The sequence below is a fragment of the Lipotes vexillifer genome, unplaced genomic scaffold (genome assembly GCF_000442215.2).
Source record: "Lipotes vexillifer unplaced genomic scaffold, Lipotes_vexillifer_v1.1 scaffold411, whole genome shotgun sequence".
NCBI classification, from domain to species: Eukaryota; Metazoa; Chordata; class Mammalia; order Artiodactyla; family Lipotidae; genus Lipotes; species Lipotes vexillifer.
In genome coordinates, this window is record NW_006797064.1 from 579,649 (window position 1) to 588,048 (window position 8,400).

Below are 8,400 nucleotides of genomic sequence, written 5' to 3' on the forward strand. Positions count from 1 at the left end.
CTCTTGGATATTACACCCTTGCTTGTAAAAACAGTAGGAAACATCGTAGGACTACTCCCCAAACGCTGGTCTGCCGCTCCTTCCGAAAGCATAAATCTCAGGATCTGTTTTGAACAGTTGATATTCTATTTCCTTAGCTCTTGGAAGGCAGAAGTTGCTTCTGGAAGTTTGTGTGTGGAATGTGCTTTAAAAGATAAAAATGAAAAAGGAGAGTCTGTTCGTTTGCTCTAATGCCAAAGGTTCCGGGAGCCAATCTGTGCAAAAGCATCACTGTGTTTCAATCCCTGTTGCAAGCCCAAGCTGCACGTACCCCACCTCTCCGCTTCCCACGTGCACACCTGCAGGCTCTGGAGGACTCAGGTGCCCAGTGTCCTCCAGAATGGACAAAACTGCTCAAGGTTGCCTACAAAGCTTTAAGAGGATAAAAAGCGTTGCCGTGGCTTATATCTTGGTATTCAACTCCTTTTCTGCCTCCTGGGGAGTTCAGTAGTTCTGCAAATATTCCACACGATGGATGGGTTTTGAACCCAGGCTTAGAAACCAAAGAGCCTCCTGACCTGTGGTCTTTGTTGGCAATTGACCTCACCTGGCAAGACCTGAGTCTTGGCTTCCGAAGGAATCTCGTCCTTTCCTCTGAAGAAACAACAGAAATGGATGGATTGAGAAGCAGTGCCTCACGCATGGCTTCAGCTCTGCAGCCGTCAGATAACGAATCTGTCAGCCACGCCGTGTCAGCCTGGGAAGAGATGAGACCGGGCAAGCCCTGGAAAGGAGAGGGTGGGATTTGTGTCCTGAGAGGAAAAGGGAAACTAAACTAACATGAATATCATCGCTACCCCGACCGCCTTCCGTGAGCTGGCAGCATTAAGAACTTAAAGTCTTACTTAACTCGTACCCCCATCCTTGTGGCTCATCTTTTTATCTCTAGGTTCTGTACAAAGCACCAGAAGAGGTGAGGAAACCTACCCGAGGTCACGGAGGTGGTAGAGCTGATGTTCAAATCCAAGCAGATTGTGCCATAAGCTCCAGAGGGGAACTGGAGATTCATTTCCCCGTCAACGTGAATGTCTACGAACTGGTCAGACCAGTGAAAGCACTTTCTCCACTCACCATCTTGAAGCAACAAGAAGTCCGCTTTTGAGAAGTTGGAAGCAGGTCGCAGATGGCCGAATTTGATGCCATCAGAATGTGACTGCACTTTCAAGGAAGTTGGGGGGGTGGCAGTGAATAGGACGGACACACACATATATGTGTTACGTGTTTCAAACCTCGTTTAAATTTTATGTTTCTTTTTGTGGCATTAGTATACTAATATAGTAAAATGAGATGAAATTATTTCTGGGCAGGCTATTTGCTCTGGAGTCCCTGATGCACACGAGACTGTCAGATCTTAGGTATCTAGTAAAAGACTAAATCCGCTCATTAACCACAGACTTTGGCTAATTTTGAAATGACTGCTTCACTGCTACTCAAGCAGCTGTGAGCAGAAGCAATAGGAAATCCACACAAACCCTCAAGAGCTTGGCTTGTGGCGAGAACTCCCGCGTGTCTGCAGATGACGCAGCCTTACGTGCAGCTGGTCACACACACAGCAGAAACATTTGTCTGATACACACGGCAGAACAACAGCTCAATCTCGGAGGGACTGAAAGGCAGTCACAGAGAAAGTGTGGGTCAGTCAGTCCCCTGAGGGAGCCCGTGGTTTAAATGTGATGGCTCTTCCCCCCAGGTCTTTGGGTCTCACTCTGTTGCCTTTAGTTGGACACCTAGAGTAAACCGTGTGCATAACCCCAGTCTCTCAAACTCATGACAGCTCTTTAGTCTATCGTTCTTTAGAGCTCTTTAGTCTATCTATTCTTCAGAGGCCAAATGGTAAGTATTTTAGCCTTTGCAAGCCGCATGCTCTCTGTGGCAGTTGCCCAGCCCTGCCGTGGGTTGGCAGAAGGTAAATGGATGCGTGTGGCGCTGGACCAAGAAAGCTTTATTTACAAAAGCAGACAGCCGGCCCTCAGGCTATAATTTGTCCACTGCTGGTCTTTTCTGTCAAACTAAGCAAACCAAAATAATAGTAAACTAAGAAATATGTATGGGCTTTTTTTTTTTTTTTTTTTTTTGAGCCCTGGTCAGGGAAGATCCCACATGCTGCGGAGCACCTAAGCCTTTGCAGCACAACTACTGAGACTGCGCTCCAAAGCCCGCGAGCCACAACTACTGAGCCCATGTGCCACAACTACTGAAGCCCATGCGCTAGAACCTGTGCTCCGCAACAAGAGAAGCCACCGCAATGAGAAGGCTGCGCGCTGGTCCCTGCTCACCCTAACTAGGGAAAGCCTGCGTGCAGCAACGAAGACCCAATGCAGCCAAAAATAAATAAATTTTTGAAATAAAATAAAGACCTTTCTATTACTTAAAAAATGTATAGAATCTAAAAAAGATTTTTTTTAAAAAAGACTTACTTTGAAGTAACAGTAATCAAGACAGTGTGATAATGGTGTAAAGATAAATATATAGATCAAGTGAACCAAATAGAGAATGCAGAAATAGAGCCACTCATATACTATCAATTGAATTTCCTCAAAGGCATCAAAGAATGTCAATAAGTAAAGAAAAGTTTTTTTTTTTTTTTTTTGGCCACATGATGTGGCTTGTGGGATCTTAGTTCCCTGACCAGGGATCGAACCCAGGCCCTCGGCAGCGACAGCCCAGAGCACCAACCACTGGACCGCCAGGGAATTCCCTGTATGGGCTTTTGCAAGGTGTGGTTACTAGATTTTTCAAGAGTATTTGATTCTTTAGAAAATCAGAGAAACTCTGTGAAGAAACAAGTAGCTCATGAAACACGTGAGATCAAGAAGCCTCTGAAAATTAGTGAGCTTTTCAATTGGCCATCACTGGTGACACCTATCCTGGCTACCCTTTCTCTCAGTGCTTTAAATTGTCTTGACGTTGTGATTGGAGCCTCTTAATCTGGTCTCAGGGATAGCCTAGCCAGTTATGAACTTGGTGGCTACCATTGAATCAAAGTGATTTCCCACAGAACACTTCTGAATCATAAAGATGTTAAAAGAGTCAGGAAAAGGAAAAATTTCCCTGTAACTTTGTAGTGAGAAACCTGGCAGTCACTACCTTACCCTAGAGGTCAAGGTGAGTGCCACCAGTGACAAGCAAGTGGATGTCAAGTACCCCCGACGGGATGCGCTGAGGGCGCTGCATCATTTCTTCATGCTCCTCCCGGAATCCATAACCCAGTCTAGTCGTGAGAAAAATGTCAGACAAGGCCACATTGGGGGACATTCTATGAAATACGTGACCAGTCCCGCTTAAAATTGTCCATGCCGTTGAAAACAGGGAGAGGTGGAGAAGCAGGCCAGAGGAGGCTAAGGAGACATGACAACTAAGTGCAGCAAGGGATCCTGGGACATCAGCGCACAAACTGGAAATCCAAATAAAGTGGCAAGTTTAGTTACTGGTACGGTAATGATGTTAATTTCTTAGTCTAGACAAAAGAACCATAGTTACGAACGCTGTATTCAGGGAAATCAGGTAAAGGGTATACAAGCTTTTTGTGTATTATCTTCGCAACTTTTCTGTAAACCTAAAATTTATTATTATTATTTTCTGGCCGTGCCGCGCAGCACGCAGGATCTTAGTTCCCGGACTAAGGATTGAACCCTCTCCCCTTGCGGTGGAAGCGCAGAGTCTTAACCACTGGACCGCCAGGGAAGCCCCAACCTAAAATTATTCTAAAATTTTAAAAATTTTATTGTTTTAAAGTCCAATCATGGCGTATCTCACCTTCTGAGATGCTCCACACTCTGTCTGCAGAGTGTGTTTCTCTCCAAATAAATCCAATTCTTACCTGTCAAAAAAATAAATAGAAATAAAATAAAGAAATAAAATAAATAAAAGCCAATCACACGATAGTGCCTTCAGGCCTTCTACAAGTCTAATTATGCAAAGGTAAAGAATTATCATAAGTCAGTTAAATTTTTAGAAACTTGCTCTGTGTGCCCGGAAGAAATCTCTACATTGCAGTAAAAATTCTACCACCTTTCAGAAAGCCTGCCTCCGATGCTTCCTGTTATTTCTACTGCTAGTCAAGTACGTCTACGTTCCTTGAAGTTCAAATAGATTCAATTGAAACAAATATTTTGGCCAGCAGCCAGTGAAGGAATTTCCAGCATCCGAATCAGTAGCCCTCCAACACCAAAGCAGTAGCGGCTTCCGTTTTCAGGGCCTCTCCTTCCCATGCAGCCCCCGAATTGTTTCAGCTCTGAGGATGCACAGATGGCCAGTCCCTTTCTCCTCGTGTGTATGGTTGCAGTTGTGCTGGGAGTGAGAGGCGGGACGGGATGAACGTTATCGAGCTCCCACAGTGTCCGGACTCTCCTGGCTGTCGTTTTATTCCGTGCTTCTCACGGCGTGCTCTCACTAACGGGACACATGGCCCTCGGAGTTCGTTAGAAATTCATGTTCATCGTGCCTGCTCTGAGAACCTCTTATAAGTATTTCTATTGTTTTTTTTTTCTTCCCTCAAACTGTGGCATTTGAAGCTAGAAAGGCCTTCATTCCCTAATTACTCAAATGATATCGTCATGAAGGAGCAGAAAGTTCATCCTGCCTGTGGGAAAATCAGCTCGTTGAAGGATCTCTCACTGAAATCTCATGCATGTAGAATCTTTTTCTTTTTTTCCTTTTTGCCTGGGCCGCACGGCATGTGGGATGTTAGCTCCCCGACCAGGGATTGAACTGGGGCCCCCAGCACTGGAAGCGCAGAGTCTCAATCGCTGGACCTCCAGGGAAGTCCCTAGAATCCTTTTTTTGCTGTTTGGAAATTGCTTGGGCTGGTTTTCACTAGAACCCAGGTGCCGCATTTTTATGCTATGATTTCGTTGGCACCGCTATCCCCAAGTTGCAAGCAGGCTGGGTCCCAGAAGGAGTTCAAGATTTGAAAAAGCAGTTCCCCAAATGTAATTCTCCAGATGGAAGTAAGGCTGCCAGGCTGGCCTCACAACTCCTGTTCTCTCAGGAGCCCGGAGCCCAGCCCCCGGGGCAGAGCTTTGATCTCTGGCCCCTGACCTCAGCTGAGGGTCACTCAGGGGTGGGTGGTGGACATGGCCCAGGCAGGGGGCCGCTTTTTATTCTGCCCTTCGTCCCCTCACCCCTCCCTGAAGTCTCCCTAACTTTGAATGTTGAAACAGGGGCTGAGCTCTTGGTCTCTCTGAAAGCCCTGGGCTTTTCTTCGTAAAGCAGAGGACCGCACCAGAGACCCTGGGGATAGAGAATACTAGACCCAGCATGCCTAAGGCAGCCACTGAGAACCTGGGTCCCCGACTAGAACTCGAGAAAGCAGTGACAGCAGATGACTCACACCCCCTCTACTCATTCCGCAGGGAAAAGTGTTCTGTCTCTGGCAAAGAAGTCACCACCATTCAGAATCTTTCCTGGGATCACAGGGAATAAGACACCATTAACCTGAGTAGTAAACCTGGATTAGGCCTGAGTTTGCGGTTTTACGCCCCTGAATTTCAGGATGGTTTTTGCTATGAAGAGACGTCATTTTCATTTTCTTCTTCTTTTCTTAAATTAATTTTTATTGTAGTAAAGTTGATTTACTATGTTGTGTTAGTTTCTGCTGTACAGCAAAGTGAATCAGTTATACATATACATATATCCATTCTTTCTCAGGTTCCTTTCCCACATAGGTTATTCAAGAGTACTGAGTAGAGTTCCCTGTGCTATGCAGTAGGTCCTTATTAGTTATCTATTTTATATATAGTAGTGTGTATCTGTTCATCCCAATCTCCCAATTTATCCCTTACCCCCTTTTCTCCCCTGGTGACCATGTTTGTTTTCTACATCAGTGACTCTACTTCTGTTTTGTAAATAAGTTCATTTGTGCCATATTTTAGATTCCACATATAAGTGATATCATATGGTATTTGTCTGTGTTTGACTAACTTCATTCAGTATGACAATCTCTAGGTCCACTGAAGTGGCATTTTCAAGTGTACTTGGAGAGTCAACCCCACTGCTCAGCCCCCTTGCTGTGATGCTGTCTTGGCCCTCTGCTCCCGTGGGCCCAGGGAGCCCAAAGCAATAAGTGCTATTCCGTGAAATACAACCTGAGAAAGAGATGCCAGTGTCTCTTTTGTAGGCATCCCAAATCTTTTTTTTTTAATTGCAATACAGTTGATTTACAATATTGTGGTCATTTCACGTGTACAGCCAAGTGATTCAGATATATATATATATATATTTCAGATTATTTTCCATTATAGGTTATTACAAGATATTGAATATAGTTTCCTGTGCTATACACTAGTTCCTTGTTGTTTATCTATTTTATGTATAGTTGTTTGTATCTGTTAATCCCAAACTCCTAATTTATCCCTCATACCCTCCCTTTCCCCTCTGGTAACCATAAATTTGTTTTCTATGTCTGTGAGACTGTTACTGTTTTGTATATAGATTCATTTGTATTATTTTTTACATTCCACTTGTAAGTGATATCGTATGATATTTGTCTTTCTTTGTCTGACTTACTTCATTTAGTATGATAATCTCTAGGTCCATCCATGTTGCTGCAAACGGCATTACTTTATTCTTTTGTTATGGCTGAGTAGTATTCCATTGTAATATATATTATATATGCCACATCTTCTTTGTCCATTCATCTGTTGATGGACACTTAGGTTGCTTCCATGTCTTAGCTATTGTAAATAGTGCTGCTATGAACAATGGGGCACATGTATCTTTTCAAATTAGTGTTTTTGGGTTTTTTGGATATATACCCAGGAGTGGGACTGCTGAATCATATGGTAACTCTATTTTTAGATTTCTGAGCTGTTTTCCACAGTGACTGAGCCAATTTACATTCCCACCAACAGTGTACAAGGGTTCCCTTTTCTCCACACCCTCTCCAGCATTTATTGTTTGTAGACTTTTTGATGCTGGCCATTCTGACTGGTGTGAGGTGATGCCTCATTGTGGTTTTGATTTGCGTTTCTCTAATAATTAGAGATGTTGAGCATCTTTTCATGTGCCTGTTGGCCATCTGTATGTCTTCTTTGAACAAATGTCTATTTAGGTCTTCTGCCCGTAGGTATCCCAAATCTTTTTTTTTTTTTTTTTTAATATTTATTTATTTGGCTGCCCCGGGTCTTAGTTGCAGCACATGGGATCTTTAGCTGTGGCATATGGGATCCAGCTTACTGACCGGGGATCAAACTCTGGCCCCCTGCATTGGAAGCGCAGAGTCTCAGCCACTGGACTACCAGGGAAGTCCCAGGTATCCCGAATCTTTATGAGGTCTTCCCTCAGAGCAGTCCTCACTTGGCTTGAGGGTGGGACCAGGCTTCCCCAGGTACCACCTGAAGTCAGCAAATAGCTAGCCTGTTCTGCTGGCCCTCAAGAGAGCACTTAGGACCACCAGCAAGCTGCGGGCCTTTAGCCGGGCTTTTCCCACACTAACAGGAAAAGTCCCATTCATTGTCTAGAACACCTTAGAGTGGTTTCCATATCTGCGGTAAGCCAACTAATGTTCCCCAAAGATGACAGGTCCTAATCGCTGGAACCTGCAAATGTTACCTTATTTGGAAAAAGGGTCTTTGCAGATGTGATTAAAATAAGGATTTTGAGATGAAGAGATGATACTTGATTCTCTAGGTGGGCCTTTAAGGCAATGACAAGGAACACCCGCAGCCACCGGAAGCTGGAAGGAGCGAGGAACAGATTCTCCCCCAGAGCCTCCATATGGGGTATTGGGCCCTCCTGACACCTTGATTCCAGACTTCAGGCCTCCCAAAGGGAAAACAGTTCTCTTGTTTTAACTAGTTTATGATACTTTGTTAAGACAGCCCTAGGAAACTAACACAACATCGCTAAAGCGTCTCAGATTCAACCTCTGCCCAAATGAAAGCCATCAGCGCTCCCTTCGCTTGTTCTCCTGCCCCAAATTCCATGTATCAGCTGCTCAACTCAAGTAACTTCAGCCAGAAACCCAGGAGTTGTTTCTGACAGCCCCCAACTCCCAGTATACACACCTGCCCTAGGACTGGGGCCTGGAGGCTCAGATGGATTCCGAATGAACAGGACTGTGGAATTTCTGTGCTCATTTACAATAGAGAACATTCCTCTGCTCCTGGCGTCCCCACCTGATGAAACGTCGCCCCTACTTCCTCTCAGCTGGCAAGGTCGTAGCTCAGTCACTCCCTCCTGGATGTGCTTTGAAATACTCCACAGGAAAAAAAAGTGGATGGGGATGAAACAAAAGAGGTCTATTTTTGTGTCTGCTTGAAATTTCCACGATAAAAGACGAAATTTTTTTTCAAAATTTCACCCATGGTTTTGTTCATCCTTTTTTTTTCCTTCTCTTCTCTACTTGGATTTCTTTCCTGC